Consider the following 22,568-nt stretch of genomic DNA (forward strand, 5'->3'; position numbering starts at 1 on the left):
GAGGAAGTGATTATCGTACTCCCGCCAGTGACAGTATCGCTTCTGCAGCAGTTCACGGCGTCATTGTTCTGCCAGCAGCCATTGTCCTGGTCTGCGGGCAGTGCCATCTGGCAGCCGTGTGTGAGAGACGCGCGCGGCCGCCAGTAATCGGAGACCGAGAGAAAGCCCCAGCCCGATTCCTATTTTAACGAATCCGGTCCCGCGGCGAGTCACACAGGCCGCCGTTGTGCAACTTTCCCGCCGCTCGCAGGCGCATTGAGCGCGCGGCGGCTGCCCCAGGCGCCACGTCACTCAGCTGCCAGCGCCACGGCCCCCGGCAGCTACACCGGCGCTTCCCTGCTCACCGTCCGTCTGCCTTCCTTCTTCACCGCACTCCATCCCTCGCTGCCATTCCGTGTGTGCTGGTATGCGAGCACGCACCGGCCAGTGTCAAGAGCTGCTTTACATATCGCACAGATTACTTCACTTACGATGTATTTATGCAGCCTTAAGCGATGAACGAATTTCGTACCAAGGCCTGGATTCGAACCCTGCCTGCTCACTAGGCAGAGGCGCTAACTGCTACGCCACCCTGGCGCAGCAGCTTTGCACAACTGCACGGACTAGCCTTTTATACCTCCCTCCTCAGTCTAAATTCCCATTCACATCTCAGCCCACTTTGTATTCCTCCTAAACTCAAACAGCACTAGCGTAGTGATTAGCGCATCTGCCTAGTGAGCAGTAGATCCGGGTTCGAATTTCGGTCTTGGTACAAATTTTCTTCTTTGCTTCAGTCTGTATTACAGATGTCTGAGAATTAAAAAGGTCTCTGGAACCGAATAGGTTCATTTGATTATGTCACTGACTGGATCAGTATATTTGCTTCATTACCGCTTGCCTGTCAATGCGGACGCTGCCAATCACTCAGTGTGAAACTGTGCACTCCGCAAGACGGCGCGGCAGCAAACGAGGGAGTACACTGGAGAAGGGAATTAAAGGTTCATGTTTTTCGAACCCCATCATTTCCCCCCTTCGGAATCAGAAGTTTTAAATTTGGCTCAATGCTGCTTTCTCTGTAGTGATGCAAAAGCGTGGCGCCGTGCGATGTCACCCTTGGGCTCGGCGGTGCTCCAGAAAGACATGGAACAAAAAGGTCAGAGCTCAGTTTCTGTGAGGTGTAAGGTAAGTTAATGAGGTCATATTGACACCAGATTCCGCCACAGTTCTGTTCAGTGCCACCGTGGAAGTGTCACACGATCAGAAGGCCGTGGCACACATTGTTACTCATATCTCTACCCCTTCTCTTGGCACCTCTGCGATGGAGGACAGAAACACGTTACTCATCAGTGAAAGCACGGGGTTTTCTTATGGGTGGCTGAGAAAAACATTCCAGACAAATGGCTCTGAGCACTATGGGACTTAACATCTGAGGTCATCAGTCCCCTAGAACTTAGAACTACTTAAACCTAACTAACCTAAGGACATCACACACATCCATGCCCGAGGCAGGATTCGAACATGCGACCGTAGCGGCCGCTCCGTTCCAGACTGTAGCGCCTAGAACCGCTCGGCCACCCCAACCGGCAGCAGCAAGGGGTTTTGAGGCTTTTTCAGCCCTCCTGTTTCGCGTCCCTCTGTGGCGCGATCATTGGGAGAGAGAGGGAGTGGGGGAGGGGGACAGATCGCGAAGTTGACACATGCACGAATGAAACAGCCAAGGAACACTACGAAACTACTCAGTTCGGCAACATGCTCAGTACTAACCCACAGCATCTTCGTTGAACATTTACAAAATCGCTGTACAGAGATACCCATCCACCGATCCCCTTCTGAGGGTGGAATAGATAACCCTTTTGACACACCTCTGGTTTCTCAAGTAGCCAGCAGGCGCTAGTGTTAAGCAGGTTGCCTGTCCAGCTGGTGGGTAGCGATTGGTAGATGGTTATCTTTGTACAGAAACGTCTTTAAAGCGCCCAACAAAGGCGCATAAAGGAGCACAGTTGCCGGTATGGGGGGGGGGGGGGAGCGTTAGAGGGACCCTTTGCCATTTTATTCACATGCGTGTCAGCATCACGCCCCCCCCCCCCCCCCTCCCCTACACACACGCCACAGGAGGGCCTGGAGACCGTGGTATGCTCTGTGATGTCCACAGAGAAGGGGATCAGCAGTGTCAAAGCTTCTCAAAAACGTCGTTCTGTTGCACAATGCAAATTTGTATAAATGAACATCCCAAGGGAAGGGGTGGTTTCATTGACAGCCTTTATACCTTCTCCTGAGCGGCGATGTGTCTGAAATGTTTCCCTTGCCCACCCACAAGAAAACTGCGTGATTTCAATGTTGGGGATGTCGTTCTTACCCCATCGCAGAGCTGTCAAGACAAGGAGTGAGCTGTGGGTAAGGGGTGGCTTGTGTGTCACATTGTGTAGCATTGGGCAGAATTACGGAATTGGTGACATTTGACATCATTAACCCGCCTTTACCTTCCACATTAACTTCTGAGTTCTGACGTTTTTTCCTAATGTGTCAATAACTTGCTGTTTGAGGCGTTGTAGAGCCCATGCGTGACATCAAGGGCACCATGCTTTTGCACCATTACTGAGAAAGGAGTAGGCAAATTTGAGGCCTATTCAAAACTTACGTGCTGCGGTGGAAGAAAATGAGGTGGATTAAAAAAAGGGTCATTTAATTCTTTTTTGCAGCATACACAGCAATGTTTGTTGTAATACACGTGGATACCTTCAACTAATGTCCTGAATGCCGTCAAGGTCACTGCGGGAAGCTACCCTTATGTGCTGTCAGTGTATAAACTCACATTTACTATACAGGGTATCTTAAAAATTCAAAAATTTCTTACACATGCAGATTGCAGATACGTGAAATTTATCACAGGATGAGGCATAACCTTCAACTTATTTTGTCCCAATTAATATAGCTATATATATGGAAGCCATTAGTTGTATAATGCAAATCAGGACGGTATTGCATGGCCTGCCATGTTCTGTGTAGCAGACTATCAGTGGTCGCAATGGTATCAATATATCTCTATTTAATATCAGTGACTTACTTTACTTTTGTCAGATACCCGGTATTTTTAATATAAGCCCTCATAAATAATTGGAGAGCCGTGATTTTGGAGGAATAAAATGGTCAGATAATGTTTTCATCCATACAACACACTGATCTCGAAATGTTTAATTTAAGAACTCGAAAACATGCTGTTCAAGGGTAGTTGTGGTGCTGTGTATTCTCTCAAGAGCTCCAAGTAAATATTTGAAAAAAAAAGACATCCTGTTGAAGGTGATTAGTTATCCCTTATTATGAACTTGTGTTAATTTGAGACACAATCATGTTTTATGACACAACTGTATGGCTATGGTCCTACAATGGTCATATTTGGATGCTGTTGGACATGAGAGGAATTTGGTGAACAGAATGTTCATGGCATGTGTTGTAATGAACGTTTTGTTCAGCAAATGCATCTCAAAAAAGCTATTAGAGGGTAAAACCGTTTATTATTGTACCATAGAATAAGGTTGTGTCAAATATGGTTACCCAGAAAATTATCAGTATCTCAGCAAAGGGTAATGAATCAATGATCTTATACATGGACCACAACAGAAATTTGCTCAGAAGAGGGAGTCAGGGCAAGGTCTTAAATTGTCTTTTTTGATGTAAATTAACATTGTAATGACCAAAGAAACGTAAGTTATATCGCAAATGCAAAGTCCATAATATTTTCTTGCTAGTGTCAGACAAATAATGCTACAATTCGTTAAATAGAAGGTTTAGCAGAATCACAGGCACTTATGAAGGCGTATGAGAATACTTTAATGAATAAAAAATGTGCTCCAGATTCCAGTGAGGAAGAGAGAAAATGCCTTCTCTATGCCCCCTTCTCGATCCCTCTCCTCCACTCTTCCCTCGCACCTTACATTCACCTGTGATTCCACGTCAAACATTATTCCTTGTCACATGAGAGTTTTCTGCCCCCCAGCTTTCATGTCTAGTTAATTTAGTTTCCAAGGAAAGTTAGAGCCTGCCTGATCACTGAAACAAAAGTGTGTTGTCTATTGTCTGCAACTGACATTCCAGCAGTGAAAAGTAGGTACAGTTTGTAGGTTCAGGCTAAGCCTCAGGCTCAGCATTACAAGAAAAAAATAAAGATTTCTTATAAACACACTAAGAAAAATGCCTGTCATTTTTATAAACTTCTAAGAAAAAAAGTCCATGCTATTTTTTTCTTAGAATGTTTATAAGAAATATTTTTATAATAATAGGCCTGGGCCTGGACCTACAAATTATGTCTATTAATCAACTAACTCAACTCAGTCTAAAATAACAAAAAATAAATAAACAAGGAAATGACTAACTTTAAATATATATATTAAATTTTAAATTGACAAACCAGAATAGCTCGAAAAATAAGCTTCACACGAAAAAATGTGTAAAATCCAAAGTTGATTATATTCGAGGGGGACATCTGCTGGTGCTAAAATTAGCCCACCTCCCCAGCCCCCTGGGGGTGGGGTGGGAGCAACTTTAAAATTTCAAATGCGAACCCCCATGTTCAACTGATAAAAGGAGTAAATATAAAAATGCAGTAAACGAAGCAGGCAAAAAAGAGTACAAACGTCTCGAAAATGAGATCAACAGGAAGTGCAAAAAGTCTAAGCAGGGAAGGCTAGAGGACAAATGTAAGGATTTAGAGGCTTATATCACTAAGGGTAGGATAAACGCTGCCTACAGGAAAACTGAAGAGACCTTTGGAGAAAGGAGAACCACTTGTATGAATATCAAGAGCTCAATGGAAAACCATTTCCAACCAAAGAAGGGAAGCAGTAAGGGGAAATAGTATATAGAGGGTCTATAAAGGGCAATGAATTCGATCGCAACATTATGGAAATGGAAGAGGACATAGGTCAAATGAAAATGAAGATATGATATTGCATGTAGAATGTGACATAGCACTGAAAGACGTAAGTGGAGACAAGGCCCCAGGAGTAGACAACATTCCATTACAACTAGTGATAAGCCTTGGGACAGCCAACCCTGACAAAACTCTACCATGTGGTGAGAAAGATGTATAAGATAGGCGAAATACCCTCAGACTTCAAGAAGAGTATATAATTCCAATCCCATAGAAAATCTCAGGTGAGAAAATTACTGAACTATCAGTTTAATAAGGCACAGCTGCAAAATACTGACACAGATTCTTTACAGATGAATGGAAAACCTGGTACAAGCCGACCTTGGGGTCATCAGTTTGGATTCTGTAGAAATGTTGGAACACGTGAGGCAATACTGACCCTGTGACGTATCTTAGAAGCTAAGGAAAGGCAAACCTATCTACATAGAATTTATAGACTTAGAGAAAGGTTTTGACATTGTTGACTGGAATACTCTCCTTCAAATTCTGAAGGTGGCAGGGATAAAATACAGGGTGTGAAAGGCTGTTTACAGTTTCTATAGAAACCAGATGGCAGTTATAATACTCAAAGGGCACAAAAGGAAACCAGTGGTTGGGAAGGGAGTGAGACATGTTGGTAGTCTATCCCTAATGTTATTCAATCTATATATTGAGCAAGCAGTAAAGTAAATAAAAGTTGGAGTAGGAATTAAAGTTCGTGGAGAAGAAATAAAAACTTTGTGGTTTGCCGATGAACTGTATTTCTGTCAGAGATAGAAAAGAACCAGGAAGAGCAGTTGAACACAAATGACAGTGTCTACAAAGGAGGATATAAGACGAACATCAGCAAAAGCGAAATGAGGATAATGGAATGTAGTCGAATTAAATCAGGTGATGGTGAGGGAATTAGATTAGGAAACGAGGCACTCAAAGGAGTAGATGACTTTTGCTATTTAGAGAGCAAAATAGCTGATGATGGTCGAAGTAGAGAGGATATCAAATGTAGACAGGCAATGGCAAGAAAAGTGATTCTGAAGAAGAGAAATTTGTTAACATCGCGTATAGATTTAAGCACCAGGAGGTCTTTTCTAAAGGTATTTGTATGGAGCGTAGCCATGTATGAATGTGAAACATGGACAATAAATACTTTAGACAAGAAGTGAATAGAAGCTTTCGAAATGTGGTGCTACAGAAGAATGCTGAAGATTAGATGGGTAGATCAAGTAACTAAAGAGGGGATACTGAATAAGATTGCGAAGAAGAGGAATTTGTGGCAAAATTTGAGTAGAAGAAGAGACTGGGTGGTGGGATATGTTCTGAGACATCAAGGGATCACCAGTTATTGGTGGGCAGTGTGAAGGGTAAAATTAGTAGAGGGAGGCCAAGAGATGAACACTCAAAGTAGGTTCAGAAGGATGTATGGTGCAGTAGTTACTTGCAGATGAAGAAGCTTGCAGAGGATAGAGCAGCAAGGAGAGCTGCAACAAACCAGTCTCTGGACTGAAGACCACAACAACAGCTGGCTGGGGTGGCCGAGCGGTTCTGGGCGCTACAGTCTGGAACCGTGCCAACGCTACTGTCGCAGGTTCGAATCTTGCCTCGGGCATGGATGTGTGTGATGTCCTTAGATTAGTTAGGTTTAAGTAGTTCTAAGTTCTAGGGGACTGATGACCTTAGAAGTTAAATCCCATAGTGCTCAAAGCCATTTTTTGAACCACAACAAAAACAACATTTTTGTTATCTTCATTACCAGCGACAGATACTGTTTAAGATTTCTGTAGTGAACTACATGATTAATTTTACTATCCAGAGTAGTTAACGATTTACTTTCCTTAGTTCTAGGCACAATTTTATTTTCAGGAGTTACTGGTATATGTTTCTGTAAATAATATAGTTCTCTAGGATATTATAGATCTATTTCACATATTTACCCATTTCCATAAGTGTATGACAACTCAGTTATTTTTTAGAATCTGAAGATTCTGGATTATCCTATTCATACCCAGAATATGGTAAATATTGACTTAAAATATAACCATACAGACTATTTGCCTCTAAATATCCTAAATATTTTATATGTATTTTACATTATAATCTTCCATATATTTATTGTTTGCTCTCTAGTATGTTTCACAACACTGGGATGTGCCAACTCTTATTCCATTTTCTACCATTACATTCATAGTCATGTAAAAAACTTGTGGTAGTCCAGTCACCCAAGATGGGTCTAAACCATACACTTTATGCAAGTTTTTCTAAACTTGGCCAATAACAAAACATCACTTTTAAGCTACAGATCGTGATGTTCACCAAGATGTTTGATATTAAATTTTTCCCAAACTAATTTTATAAGTTTATAATCACTTATTTTGCAGTCATACAGTTTATTGTAAAATTCTTTTTTGCTGGAAGCTGTGACTTTTCAAATTTCTTCCAAGAATTCATGTAATCATATGGAAAGACACCTTTCCTAATCACTATACTGACTAGATTTTCTGGATAAACTTATTCATGTTGGTCATTTGATTCTTTTTCAGATGTAATGAAAGTCTGTCTAGGATTGAAACCATGAATGTAAATATATGAGTAACCTCATCTTCTAGTTTTCTACATTCTTGCCAAAACTAATATATATTTTTCACTATTGAGTAAAAAATCTATTTCTTTATTATCATAACAGAGTTGTTTCACAAAAAAATGAGAAACGTATCCTGGGGGTTAAATGGGTTAATTGGTACAAAATAAGGATAATTCAATTGAAGATTACATTGATTGCGTAGTGGAAATACATATTTTGCAATCAAATAATCATGGTGAGGACCGTTTTTATTATTTTTTATATAGGTGATGTCTACAGAACAAGCATATTTTAAATGTTGCATGTCTTGATTGTTCTGCAGCCATTAATGGTCACATTTCTTCAACTTCAGAACAAACGTTTCCACTTTTAAACTTTTCTTTATACATTCAATTTATTCCTTATGATGGTTTGGACCTCAGTATATGACTGAAACTTTGCAGCTGCTGTTGATATGCTGGATAAAATAACTGAAACTACTTGGTACATGTTTTTGATATTTCATAGTATAGGATTTGTCATTTAATTTTAAATCCATTAGATTTATCTTTTTGTTATTAAGGTAATATCTATCTTTTAATATATTCCTATTTAAACAATTATGAAAATACAGTCTCATAATATATTATATGTTTGAACCAATTTAAATATTTTTATCACTTATGAATTTAGAGTTAGGCAATTTTTAATAGTAAACCCTCAACATCTACATAAGTAACAAATGGAATTTTCTGTGTGTGTTGCTAATTTTTTAACTTTATTTAGGAAACTTTCTCTGGCAACTCTACTTTTAATAGTTTGGTTACTAAGCAGTTTGATGTCTGGCTAATTTTTCATTACCATTGATCTGGAGTAAGTACATATTGCAAATAAATTGTACTGCTTCACGATTTTTAAACTATCCTGAAGCATGCCTAGTGAATTTTTATACAACAACAGTGTGAATTTTCAACTTTTTGACATATTTGTTACATTCTTACATTTTGTATCCTTTAATGGATACACTTGGTATTTTTCATCAAATACATTAATTTTATTCTTAATTTTTTGAACATTATCAATCACAAAGGAAATAGAAAATTTTCAAGTTTCTGATCAATATCAGGACCAACATTTTCATATTTTGAGACTCTGTCCACATTTTTATCTACAGGAAACAAAGCAGATTTTGTAGCCCTTAGAACACATTTTTGATCATTGTTTTTCACATTAATCTAAGCTTATCTCTCATTGTTTCTGGCAAGTCAAGTCAAGATAAGCCTCTTAATGGAAAATATCTATTAATTGCTTATTGCAAGCCAATAATTCTGTTTATGACCAAGTGGAAACATGAGCTTGAAAATTCGACATTTTGATAAAATATATTGTTTATCTTTCTTAAATTTTTAATTAACTCTCTCTCTCTCTCTCTCTCTCTCTCTCTCTCTCTCTCTCTCTCTCGCTCTCTCTCTCTCTCTCTCTGTCTCCCTTCCTCCCTTCCACCACCACCCCTCTCTCTCTCTTCTCTCTCTCTCTCTCTCTCTCTCTCTCTCTCTCTCTCTCTCTCTCTCTCTGTGATTCTATAGCTTTTTGTTCCAAATATAAGTTCCATAGTATTTCCACTTGTCTGCATTTTTCACTCAGTACAAAATTTAAAATTTACTTCCAGCCCACAGCGATTTTTAGCTAATGTTTCATTATTTTCATAATTTTTGGCATCAAAGAATACAAGAAAAAATTAAGTTCAGTTAATTTTAGATTATTTTCGTAATTTGTATCAGTAGCCTATCAACTAGATACTTTTAACTACTCTTCTATGTCTTGATTTCTCAAAGACATAAGTGGAAAACAGAAATATGGCCTTTAATGATTTGCTTTCATTATTTTGCAAAATTTCATCATAATTTCTAATTTTAGAATAAGGTAATAATTCAAAGAATGTCTATTAATAAATACTCTATCAACCAGATAACCTCCCTTTGTACATCTATCTTTTAATTTCTCAAATGCATTAGTAGACATAGGAATCTTATTTCAGAGGTTTAGATTCATTATGTGGAAATATTTCACCATCATTTCCACTTTTGGAATAAGGTAATTGTTTCCAAGGATGTCTGTTAATAAATGTAATTAGACCATCTTTATTTAATTTACTGTTTCCAGTCAAATTATTTCTTGTGCAATCATCACAAAGTTGAAAAATCATGAATTGCTCCATTGTAGCATATTATTTAATAGAAATAAAAATTTAACATGCTAAAATAAAATGAACTGTCAGCATGATCTTTAAAACTGCTGTCAAATTTCTCATATTTTATATTTTCCAGAGTACATTTCATACATGTTTTTGAATGTGTATATTTGCACGATATGTCTGAAATAAACATCTAAATCTTTACATGATGTGTTTGAAAAAAAAACATCTAAATCCTTAATGTCTTGATAACAGATATACTTTTTCCTTGTGTTAACATTCAGCAACAGCTGAAGCTTGTTGTTCATCTTCTTACATTGTTAACAATATCTTTGAATGTTCATCACTCAGAATTAATTTCAAGTGATTAACACGATGTTACATAGAAATGTGTTTTCCATGCACACAAGGAATTCGTTCGCTACTATATATTCTTGGAAGATATTAATCTTCATATTGTCTACACATTGTCTTACAACTATCTTTTGTGTATTTCTGTGAAGCAAAATTATCAATTGTCTTCTCAGCCTTGCAGTATTAAAACATTCAGGATTTTGTAGCTTCCACTGAAGTAGAAAATGATTTAATAGCGAAGTTTAAAAATTTATGTGTTCTAGTTTTTGCAATGGAATATTAGTGATTTACTGCATTCAACAGCAAATAAAGATAAATCATCTGTACCAGCTCTAACTACTTTTCTTGTGAATTCATTATATTCTAAGATGTACTATACTTGCAAAGAGTACAGCAGTCCATTTATGTACCTGAATACAGAATTTATTGCAGCAGTTAATCCGAAAAATTCTCTACTAATAATTCCTCATCTTTTATATTTTAAATTCCACTCATCCAATCCTACATAGAAAAAATCATTAAAGAATAAAACCTTTCCATGTGAATATTTGTTGACTATCGTACTGTATGGTGACATAATCCTGTACTGTATAGTGGCATTGGCTATCCTGGAATTAAGTGCAATGTTTGTAAATTCTTCTTATACAACAACTCGCTAACAAATAATACAACTTTGCCTCTTGGTCTTTGATATACTCCATCTATTGTTGATAGTTTTTCTGGGTTAACCAATCAGTTCTTAATTGTGATTTCATGTCATTACCTATCCACACCCATTTCTTATAAAGGAATATATAAAATTCCATTCACAAATTATAAGTAATCGAATTTCTAAATTTGGCATAATGATTTATCTGGTTCAGATGGCACAATAGATGCAGACAGCTAGCAGACAGTAGCAAATGACAACTGAAGCAGTCATATATACACTGATATCTTTTTCCTATACAGGTTTTGAATAGCATTGATATCATCTTGAAATAATTCTACATTTGAACAATATAGTAATGATACATTATTGCTCCAAAAACAACTGAATGTTGCAAACTGAATGGATGACCAATCTCATGAACTAAAACTTCAGACAGATTTATTTGGTATTTTGGTGTATTCCTATCAGTCTCCAAGTACCTTATTTTGTCTTTATCCATATGTGTCTCTACTGGATCATTATTCACATTTCGAAAAAGCGTGGCATAACAGATTACCTTTCCAATCTAGTTGGTTTGAACATCAGGGACCAGATATTTCATATGTATATATTCATCTTTTACTAGTAACTAAAATATCAAGATCATTGCTATCATAAACAGACTGAATATTAATATGTTCCTCGAATAAACAAAATGCTGCCTCTGTTATTTCTAATATTTTTATTTGCTTCTTTATAATTAGATTTAATATTTTTCTTATTTCTTTAATGCAAAGTGCTTCTATAGCTACCAAATATTTCGTTTATGCTACATATAGACCTATTCATAAAATTTAAAATCCCTTCACTGAACTCATCATTTATCTCAAGACTATGATTGAATTGAAATAGCAGTGTCACTCACTTGAGTTGCTTCAGCAACTGAAGAAACATCCAAACAAACAAAATTATTTAAATATTTTATTGGTTCACTCCTATCATCTGCTACTTCTACAAATTCTAGGAACAAAACAATTTATGAGAAGGATAACTGTTGGATTAATGCAAATCAAGTTGTTGGTATTTTATGGTATGAACATCCTAGGAAAGCAAATAAAGACCACTATAAACAAAAATAATGTAAAAATTGTGAAAATGTAGATAATTCGTAATGGTGCTATTGGAAGATATTCATGTACACACAAAAATTTTAATGAACCTGGTATTTGTTCTCTTACTTCAGTTCCAAGTTGCCTTGTACAGAAAATTTCCATATTTAGGCTTATGATGAAGTTTGAAAACATGGAGATTAAAAATAAAATTTATCAACACTTGGACTTGCCCGCGAAGGCAAAGGTCCCGAGTTCGAGTCTCGGTCGGGCACACAGTTTTAATCTGCCAGGAAGTTTCATGTCAGCGCACACTCCGCTGCAGAGTGAAAATCTCATTCTGGAACCATCCCCCAGGCTGTGGCTAAGCCATGTCTCTGCAATATCCTTTCTTTCAGGAGTGCTAGTTCTGCAAGGAACGCAGGAGAGCTTCTGTAAAGTTTGGAAGGTAGGAGACGAGGTACTGGCAGAAGTAAAGCTGTGAGTACCGGGCATGAGTCGTGCTTCGGTAGCTCAGTTGGTAGAGCACTTGCCCGCGAAAGGCAAAGGTCCCGAGTTCGAGTCTCGGTCGGGCACACAGTTTTAATCTGCCAGGAAGTTTCATATCAACACATTCTTTGTAAAATATATGATTACATTGAATTTAAAAAAATTATATATCAAGGTGAAAAGTTGGAAAAGTTATACAAAATTAGAGATCACATACAAATTTTAAACTGAATAGTTGATAATGCTTTAGGAATAAACAGGAAAGAAACTGACAAATAGGACAGTTATTACTACAGTTATCACTGCATGTAGTACAAAAACTGAAGATTTTAATTGGAGACTAACTTTCGTTTTTAAGACTATTTGAAGGATACTGTGTACATAATTATTATATTATTAGAGCACAACGAAAAAATTTACAAATGCAGTTATATGTAATTGAAGATCGACACCCAAATTGTGAAGAAATGTTAAGATTGTGTTATAATCCCAATTCAATAAATAAAAACAAAAAAAGATATATTTAATATAATTTGTTCCTATCATAACACATAAAAACAATTAATGATATAATTAGTCTTCATCAGACTGATTTAGTATAAAATATTTAATAACAAATCTACACATTGATCAAGAATAATGATTATCTGTTAAGTATTTATCAACACATTCTTTCTTAAACAGCTGGTTGCATGTAGTTTTGACAAACTGATGATTTTGATCAATTAAACACATAGAGCAGTCGCTGCCTTCATGGTGGCCCATTGTTTCACAACTAGTTATTGTTCTTTCTACTAAAGATTCAGATAAATTTTAAATTCAATTGTAATATCTTCTCACAAATCTTGATCACTTGGTACATCTTCCCAACTTATCTTGAAATTCTCTCATAAAATCTTCAGATAACTCTCATGTTACTGTTATAGCATTCCAATTTATTCTAACCTGAAATTGTCTTATGAAATCTTCTTAAAATCGTTGTTAGCTTGAAATATCATTCAGATGTGTCTTGAAATTCTGTCTGTTAAAGTTGAAACAGAAAATAACCCATAGTTTAAAATTAAAGCTGTTGCTGAAATGTTTGTACATGAAAATACTAAACAAGGTATTATTATTAATGCAAAATTATTTATCAAAGTTTTAAAGGGCGTACCCAACAGCCCCTTATATACATCCACAATCTTTAATTGTATCTTCAAAGAAAGAAGGCACTGAAATATTCAAAAAATGCATGACTACTGAACTTTTACGATTAATTAGAAAATATAGTGATTACAAACTATAGAAAACTATACAGAAAATAATATAAAGCAAAAGTACTGCTAGCTACAGAATATGAAAACAAACTAAAAATAGTAGAAGAGCAAAAATTGCAACTACAAGGACAATTAAAAGATAAGGGTAAAGAACACCTACAACTAAAATATGTATCATCTGATGTAGTAGAAATGAAGAAAGAACAGAGTATTTACACTGCTTTGCAAGCTATAATCCAAGGAAAATTATTTTGATGTTTGCAGCATTCAATCTGAAAATGCTCTTTCAGGAAGATTTCCATGCACAACAGTGGCAGACGTGATTAAAATAAATTATTTTATATGTTGATTCAAGAATGTTATAAGCTTATTGGGAGTGCAGTTGTGCAGTTTTTAGGTGTGCACAGAGTACAGAAAAGTAAAGAAATGTATCAAATTCACTTCAATGATCTATCACATTATATCAAACTATTCCATGAAGGTACAAACAAATATGTTGAACTGATAAATCTGCATAGAAGTACAATATATTCTAACATTCTAACTGAAGGACCTGTGTAGGGTGATTCAGTTATCATTCAACAAGAAGTTACAATAGAATTGAAAATCAGAAAGATAACACATAAAATAAAAACTATTTTGTTAGATGATTTAACTAGAGATACCTTAGCTCCAACTGTTTCTGAAGTCTACACAGAATATACTAACAAACTGAATATTCTTAGAAAACCACTAGAACAATTAATTGAATCTAAAGACTGTAAAATTAATTCAAAGTGAATGGTATGGAATGAATTTCATAATATTTTATGAAAAGTTAGCACAAATTCATTAATAAACAGTATACCAGCAGTCTGTAGTATTCATAATCAATCACTTACAGATTTCACATTCTCATCAGTTAATTGACCTATAAATGAAGATATATAATCATCTTCATGATCAGGATAACATACATTTTTTCATTCGCAGTGAACACATTTATATAGAAATTTTTTTGTGAAATACGAGTAATTTCTCTTTATTTGCCCAACCATTCTGTGAATCATCAGAACTCAACCATTTAACACATATCAGTTTACCTATCTTCCTCAAAACTTTTTCAACAAGATACACATCAGGATAATTTTTTTGTAGTTCTTGCTCTCAAAAATTCCTTTCTCTTCTTCCTGATCTAATAGTTTCAGCTTGTATGTGATTTGGTTAGAATGAATAACACTTTAAATTTCAAAAATTGACCAGCTAGCAGACTATCCCATTTCAAAAATTCCTGTAAGTTTACTAATTTTAACTTTATCTCCTATTTCAAATTTTGGTTTAACATTAGATACAACATTAGTTGGATTGTAATTGTTTTTGCTAACTTCTATTGGTTTCATTTTTATTGTTGATTGCTTTTTATTATTTTATTCATCAACCAATTTTGCAAATAATTCAGTCCTTTGAATAGCAAATCTGTTCCACACTTTTTATTTTATTAAACCTTTCAACAACTGGTGCTTTCAATTCAGTAAAAGTTGAATAATGATTAATATTATATTTTTAATAATTTCTTTAAATGCTTTATTGTAGTATTGTTTACCATTATCTTCAACACTCTTTAATGAATGTTAATTTTTTAGTGGCTGAAGATATTTCAGCAGTTGCTAGCTTACAACTATGTCCATTCGAGGGTTAACTATTTTAAGCTCTGCTTCATAATTCTTCAACAGATCCTGTGCTTCTCATCTGCTTATTATATAATCATTTTCTTTAATTTGTGGTATATCTCCAAATTCTTCAACTTTTATGATGATAAGGAACCATCTGCTTCTTGGCCTCCCTGTTTTCTTCGATATCCTTCAGCACATTAGCATCTAAACCTTCAATTCAGTCTTTAATCTGTTCTATCACATCAATAACAGGTTGATCTTTTTTTATATTTTTCATATTCCGTTCTCAGTTGTTTTTTTCAAAGCTTAACTCCTTGTTTCAACGCATAAAATATCTTTCCGTTTCATTTAGGGTTTTTGACAACTTCTACACAGTGTCTGCTGAAGCAAAGACTGGACTGTGTCCAGCCCTCAGGCTATGCCCGTCAGTGTTCTCAGGTCCTCATAGTGATAAGACAAAGTTCCTTTAGGATGATCCCTCTTCACCAACATCTGATAAGGATGAAAATACATTAACAAATCATTTTTATGCCTGTGTTGTTTGTGTTATGAAATTTTTAATTCTGTCTCTGTATTTTCCTTCATTAGGTTTCCTAGTCACCTCTAATGTAAGATATCCAAACTGATCAGTCCAACATTTACTACAACACTCCTTAAAATTGTCAAAACTTAAGTCTCCGTCAACAGACTTATGGTAAATGTGATTTACATTATGATACCTTATCTAAATATATTTAAAAGTTACGTTATCTCTTCCTAATTGTTTTGATATTTTTTAATATGTCTGAGCTAAATAAAAACAATCTATTCCTTTACATCTTCCTTTACTAAAATATTCTCTGACCACATCCTGATTTTCGTGAATGAAATCATCAGATACTACAAGAGAATTACATTGACATTTACCTAATGCTACAATTTCTCCATTATTTTCAAGAAAAGTAGAAGTGTTCTCATTATTATTGTATTCCACTCTTTTGCACATTTTTATAAATTCTTCATATTTTGGTTGATGTAAGCTTTTAGAGTAAACGTTCTAATGACCATCCATTGACCACTAGAAAAATTATTAAGTATTCCTGATAAGAGTAAAACGAACAAACAGACAGGTAGCCTCAAAACTTTCCCCTCCAAAGTTTATTGCAACTACTGTTCCTTCTCTTACCAGGTCCTCTTTCCTTCCCAGTATAAAATGATTTAAATAAATCTGTAAGAAAAGCTTTTCAAGACCTGCATTGTAATGTAGCTCTGAGAAATTCTTGACTTGTTATTGAAGAGCAAGTCAGACGAATACGATTCTGAACAACTATGATAGTCAATGTTGTTAGCGTAAGTTCCGCATGTTTGCTTTTCACAAAAGAGAATCTTTTCATTCCAGAAGACCTTGATATTAAAAAGGTATCACACAGCGCTACCTAGCATTCAAAATCCTAAGTCTTCTGCTTGCTTCCACTTTGTATCATAATTACTAGGAGAAGAAAGATGAGCATAATATTCGCTTCAAAAATAATAGAAATTTTACCTTTCAAGAAAACAATTATTTCATAAAACATTCTTCTCAGTGTTCAACAATTACAGCATATATCTTCTCACAAGAGTGAATACTGACCAAAATTAATATTTTCTTATATCTTGCAGCAATGGCGGCTGTCGTTTCCTTTTTAATAACAGAAGTACACCTCCTTTAAAATATGTCCTTCTGTAGTCAAGTCCAATATCAGAAAAAATCATTAATGAAGTCACAGAATACACAACTACGTTAAAAAGCTTGGAATGCTAACAAGCCGACTATGTTATTTACACTAATGTGCTCTCGAAGGCGAAGGCGATAATTCACGTTATTAAGTGATATTATATAGCCCCTCTCAGTCATAAAATTTTGTGATAACACATCGTGTTGCCCCTTGTTATTTTTAATTTCCGCTTGGTTGAAAAATATTCAATATGCTGGATTAATCATTTACAATGATTCAGACTCACAAATTCACGAGCTGCTGGCAAGGAAAACAAGTGAGTAAAAGCTGCCAAGGAGTCTGCCAGCCGGTGGATATGAAATTTAGGTTACATAGTAAGAAAGTTTCCATTTGGAAAAAGGAAAAAATTAACTGTCCCAGATCATCAAATAAACATGTCAGAACAAATACACACATCAAGAAAAGTTTTGCATCACCTCCCAGTAGCACCTCCTCTTGCACTGATGCATGCCTGTATTTGTTGGTGCATACTATCCGTGAGTTCATCAAGGTACTGTTGGTCCTGATTGTTCCACTCCTCAACGACGATTCGGCGTAGATTCCCCAGAGTGGTTGGTGGCTCACGTCGTCCTTATAGCCCTTCTCACTCTATCCCAGGCATGTTAGATATGGTTCATGTCTGGAGAACATGCTGGCCATTCTAGTCGAGCAATATCGTTATCCTGAAGGAAGTCATTTACAAGATGTGCACCAAGGGGGTGCGAATTGTCATCCATGAAGACGAATGTCTCGCCAGCTTACTGCCGATAAGGTTGCACTATTGGTTGGAGGATGGCATTCACGAATCGTACAGCCGTTAGGGCGCCTTCCATGACCACCAGCGGCGTACGTCGGCCCCACATACTGCCACCCCAAAAACATCAGGGAACCCCCACCTTGCTGCACTCGCTGGACAGTGTGTCTAAGGTTTTCAACCTGACCGGATTGTCTTCCAATACGTATCCGACTGTCTAGTTGAAGTCTGTAGGCAGGATGTGGTCTCGTTGAGGACAAAGACTGGTTTGATGCATGCCTCCGCGCTAGTCCATCCTGTGCAAGCCTCTTCAGGCATCATTTTGACCCTGCTTACCGTACTCAAACCACGGTCTCCCTGTATATTCGTACCTCACGCCTCCTCACACTTACCAAATTGAAGATTCGTTGGTGCCTCAGTATGAATGCCATCACTTATCCCTTCTTTTGGTCAAGTTGTACCATAAACTTCTTTTTTCCCGATTCGATTTAGTATTCGATTTAATATTGAGCATTCTCCTGTAATACCTCATTTTAAAAACTTCTTTTCTTATCGAAACCGTTTACCACATGTTTCACTCCTGTACAAGACTACCCAACAAACAAATACCTTCAGGAAAGACTTCCTAACATGTAAATTTATAGTCGATGTCAACAAATTTTCCGTTTTACAAATACTTTTCTTGTTATTGCCCGTCTGCATTTTATATCCTCGCTACTTCAGCCACCGTCAGATACTTTACTGTCCCAATGGCAAAATTCATCCAGTACTTTTAGTGTCTCATTTCCCAGTATAGTTGTCTTAGCATCGCACGATTTAATTCAAGTACATTCCATTAGCCTCGGAATTCGTCTTATAACCTCTTTTCAAGACACTATCCATTCGGTTCAACAGCTCGTCCAATTGCTTTGCCTGCTCAGGCCGACTTACAGTGTCATCAGAAAACCTCAATTTTTTTTATTTCTTCTCCTTAAACAAGAATTTCCGTTCCAAGTATCTCTTTGGTTTCCTTTGCTTCTTGCTCGGTGTACGGATCTAATAGCATCCGGGATACGCAACGATCTTATATCACTCCCTTCGCAACTGCTTCTACCTTTTCATATAAATGCAGACTGCTTTCTGCACAATATCTAACGATCTTTTCGCTCTCAACTGCTATAACACTAGGTTTACCTTTTTTCAATATGTCGTCTAAGGTAGGTCGTGTTCCTACATTTCTCCAGAACCAGACTGTTCTTTCCTGAAATCAGCGTCAATTTTGTCCAGTTATCGGTAAATAATTTGTGTCAATATGTTGCAATCATTGTAACATTTAAGTTGTATCTGAGTGGAATTAGAATTTTTGTTTAGTCTTTTCTCAGTGTGATAATTACACAGCCGAATATTATAATTCTATTAGTGTGTGCTTTCTCATAAACTCATTGAACATCAAGAATCACACATATAAGATTGTTGAACAGAAAAGACATCAATGTTGCCGCTGTTCAACCAATCCAAAAGAATGTGAAAGAACCCATCTGACAATACTTAACCATGTAAAGATGAAACAACTCATGTGCGAATGATCATGAACAAATCATTGAGTCCTATCACAAACAAAATACAGCTCTTCATGACCGTACCATGTTATGGAAATGAAAACTTCAGTGCCTGTTTTAATCTGCTGTTACAATTCGACTCTCCTGCAGTCATAACTAAGAGGCTCATACCAGCAACAAGAACTGAAATAAAATGTAGTGGTATGAATGCAAGCATGTACTTGGGCTTGCAATAAAATGGGCAGTTCCGTTCAATCTTCCAGAAACACATATCACATTGTCTCAAAATGAAATCCGTTTCCGACTTGCGTCGTTAAAAATAAAAAAGACCAAGCACACAACCACTGAAAATGCTTCAAAAAGTGTAAACATTTTGGCTGAATGGTAAACAGAACTGTAGTGAGAACTGATATAGTTGTCACCGACGTTGTTTAGTACCAATATATTTAAAGCTGATACCGATTTTAAGTAAAACCAAAACATTTAATGATTAATTCTCAACTTTAAACCAGAGCGATTTAACAAAATCATTATTGCGAACAAGCACGAATAATATAGACATACGTAAACTACAAAATACTAACAACGCCAGAACAATTGGAGTCAAAAGATCCGTACATAAGGTTGCATAACTTACACCAACATCCAAGAAAAGAAGTAGGAGCATTCCATTGAATTCCAGACCCATATCACGAACATCGATTTTCATTATGATTTTGGAACATCTACTGTGTTCGTATATTATGAAGTAGCTCGAAGAAAACGATTTATCAACAAGCAGCCAACACGGATTCATAAAATATCATTCTCCTGAAAAACAAATAGCTCTTTATTCTCCCGATGTAATGGGTAGTATCAACAGTGGACGCCAAACTGATGTCTCATTTTTAGATTTACAGAAGACTTTTGACACCGTTCCTCACAAGCAACTACTAATCAAATTGTCTGCCTACGGAGTATCGTCTCAGTTGTGCGACTGGATTAGTGATTCCCTGCCAGAAATGACAGTAAATAACAAAAGTCATTGAATAAAACTGGGAAATATCTGGCGTTCTTCAAAGAAGTGTTATAGGACGTCTGCTGTTCCGGATCTACATAAACGATTTAGGAGACAATCTCAGCAGCCCTCTCAGACTGTTAGTAGATTATACCGTCCTTTACCGTGTTGTAAAATCATCAGATGTTAAAAACCAATTGCAAAATGATTTAGATATGATACCTGTATAGTGCGGAAAGAGGTAATTGACTCTAAATGATGAAAAGCGTGAAGTCATCCACATAAGTTCTAAAAGGAATCCGGTAAGTTTCGGTTATACTATAAATCACAGAAATCCAAAGGCTCTAAATTCAACTAGGGATTACAATTACGAACAACTGAAGTGGAAATGAAGACGTAGATAATGTTGCAGAGAAAGCAGACCAAAGACTGCGACTTACTGGCAAAACACTTCGAATATGTGACAGATCTACTAAAGTGATTGTTCTCACTGCGGTTGTCCGTCCTCTTCTGGAGTACCCCTATGCGGTGTGGGATCCTCATCAGAGAGGATCGACATAGGACATCGAGAAAGCTCAAAGAAGGGCAGCTCGTTTCGCATTATCGCGAAATAGGGGAGAGAGTACGACGAATATGATAAGCGAATTGGAGTGACAGTCATTAAAACAAAAGCGTTCCGGTTGCGGCTGGATATTCTCATGAAATTTCAAACTCCAACTTTGTTCTCAGAGTGTGAAAATATTTTGTTGGCGCCCACCTACACTGAAAGAAATTATCATCTAATAAAATAAGAAAAATCAGAGCACGCACTGGAAGATGTAAGTGTTCTTTTTTCCCGCGCTCTGTTCGAGAGTGGAACGGTAGAGTGATAACTTGAAGGTGGTTCGATGAAGCCTCTCCCAGGCGCTTAATTGCGAAATACGGAGCAATAATGTAGATGTAGAAGAGCAACTACAAACATTACTCAACGCTCGAGTTACTATTCTTAAAAAAGCGCTCACTTGCATAGAAAGATCATCCACTCTACGTAAGGATTCACACGAGTCTCAAATACGCTAGTCGACTAGAAAGACATAGCGAAACACTGCCTATAAATAACGGGATATGTCAAGTCCGCTTTCACGAGCTCTCCTCGTACCCGCAATATTCATGTAAGTGTTTCATACATTATGTGAGTACACCACTAGCACAAATATGGAATGCGAGACCAATGAATTTGAAATACAGATCACATGATTCCACACAAACCAGCTCGACAATAACTGCAATGTTAAAGACATGATGCAACTTTATATAGCCTTAAATGACATTATGTAATATAAGCAGCGACTTTATAATGCATACCATTAATCAAAGGTTGAGGTAATATCAAATTTAATTGTTCATTCGACTGAAGGCCACATGGTCCCCGCGAGGGAAATCACGTTTGTAATTTACACGTTGAAAAGCTGATTTCAAAAACTTCAAGTCATAGGAGAGGTGATATCTAAATGCAAAAGATGAACAAAATATCTAAACTCTTCTACAATGCAAGCTAAGCAGCTTTGGAACGGTTTCCCCAAATCAGCAATGGATCTGCATTCGCTTGTGTGTCCAGCATCTCACGCACAAGTGTGCTAAAAACTACTCAACTTCAGCGTGGCCAGAAAGAGCGAAAAAGCGTGCCCCTCCAATCCAATATAAAAATGCAGTAAATGAAGCAGGCAAAAAAGTATACAAACGTCTCAAAAATGAGATCGACAGGAAGTGCAAAATGGCTAAGCAGGCATGGCTAGAGCACAAACGTAAGGATTTAGAGGCTTATCTCACTAGGGGTAAGATAGATACTGCCTACAGGAAAATTAATGAGACTTTTGGAGAAAGGAGAACCACTTGTATGAATATCAAGAGCTCAGATGGAAACCCAGTTCTAAGCAAAGAAGGGAAAGCTCAAAGGTGGAAGGAGTATATAGAGGGTCTATAGAAGGGCGAGGTACTTAAGGGCAATATTATGGAAATGGAAGAGGACGTAGATGAAGATGAAATGAGAGATATGATACTGCGTGAAGAGTTTGACAGAGCACTGAAAGACTTAAGTCGAAACAAGGTCCCGGATGTAGACAACATTCCATTAGAACTACTGACAGCCTTGGAAGAGCCAGTCCTGACAAAACTCTACCATCTGGTGAGCAAAATGTATGAGACAGGCGAAATAACCCTCAGACTTCAAGAAGAATATAATAATTCCAATCCCAAAGAAAGCAGGTGTTGACAGATGTGAAAATTACCGAACTATCAGTTTAATAAGTCACGGCTGCAAAATAATAACGCGAATTCTCTTCAGACCAATGGAAAAACTGGTAGAACCGACCTCGGGGAAGATCAATTTGGATTCCGTAGAAATATTGGAACACGTGAGGCAATACTGACCCTACGACTT

Source organism: Schistocerca piceifrons, chromosome 3, assembly GCF_021461385.2.
Source record: "Schistocerca piceifrons isolate TAMUIC-IGC-003096 chromosome 3, iqSchPice1.1, whole genome shotgun sequence".
In the NCBI taxonomy this organism is placed as follows: Eukaryota; Metazoa; Arthropoda; class Insecta; order Orthoptera; family Acrididae; genus Schistocerca; species Schistocerca piceifrons.